Source organism: Chaetura pelagica, unplaced genomic scaffold (assembly GCF_000747805.2).
Source record: "Chaetura pelagica isolate M959 unplaced genomic scaffold, ChaPel_1.0 scaffold45, whole genome shotgun sequence".
Taxonomy (NCBI): domain Eukaryota; kingdom Metazoa; phylum Chordata; class Aves; order Apodiformes; family Apodidae; genus Chaetura; species Chaetura pelagica.
In genome coordinates, this window is record NW_009953217.1 from 2,701,390 (window position 1) to 2,702,216 (window position 827).

General features: G+C 50.4%; 1 protein-coding gene across 1 annotated transcript in view; it reads left to right on the forward strand.

Moving 5' to 3' along the window:
* Positions 1-827, forward strand: part of ULK1 (unc-51 like autophagy activating kinase 1) — a 78,138-nt gene that overhangs the window by 1,132 nt on the left and 76,179 nt on the right. The window lies entirely within an intron of this gene.

Here is an 827-nt window from a genome sequence, read left to right on the forward strand (position 1 = left end):
TCCTGCTGCTCCCGGGGATTGGCTCCGGAGCCCGGCGCGTCAGCCGGCCCTGCACGGGCTGCTGGGGGCTCAGCCGCCTTCCCTGCTGCCAGCGGGCCTGCTCCTTGCCAGTGTCCTTTGGGTCACAGCTTCTGCTGCCCTTTAGTGCTGGTCTTACAAAGCCACGGCTGCCCCTGGGCTGGGGTGTGCTGCTGGGAGCTGGGGGAGTTTGGGCCGCTTGGGGTATTGGGTCTTTGGGGGGGTTTTTTTACATTCTCTGTAGCTTCTAAGTTTACTGAATAACTTCTCAGTGGAGGGAGTGAGTGGCTGCTCTGGCTCTTCCTCTGGAGTTTGCATTGGTGGGAAGCATTATGTTGCAGGGTTTGCTTACTGCAAATCTTTCAAAGCCTTTGTTCACATTCTGTTCCTCACCCTGCTTCAAATAACTGCTTGGTAGGAAGCAGCTCTGAAACGTTTCCTGCAGGAGTGATTTCATCACTGCTACAACTGCAGCAATGTATTTTTCTCTTTAGGTGGATGGCAAATGAGCCTCAGTTAAATGTTGAGTATAGCAGTGTAGGCTGATGAGATATTTGCAAGAAGCTGTGTAAGATACCATGAAACAAGAACTTGAGAATGGTCCTGGGTTCAAGGCATGTTCAGGTATACCTCTAGCTACCAGTTTTGTCAGAGATTGATTGTATGACCTAGGTAATTTGATTTTTTTGGACAAAATGAGATGTTTTGGGATGTTATGTAGTGCTCCCAGGGTGTGGAGTCACCTCTGGTGTAAGGTAGTCAGTGGTCAGACACAGTCTGATGTGGTCTACCAGCCATAGGGTGTGTGT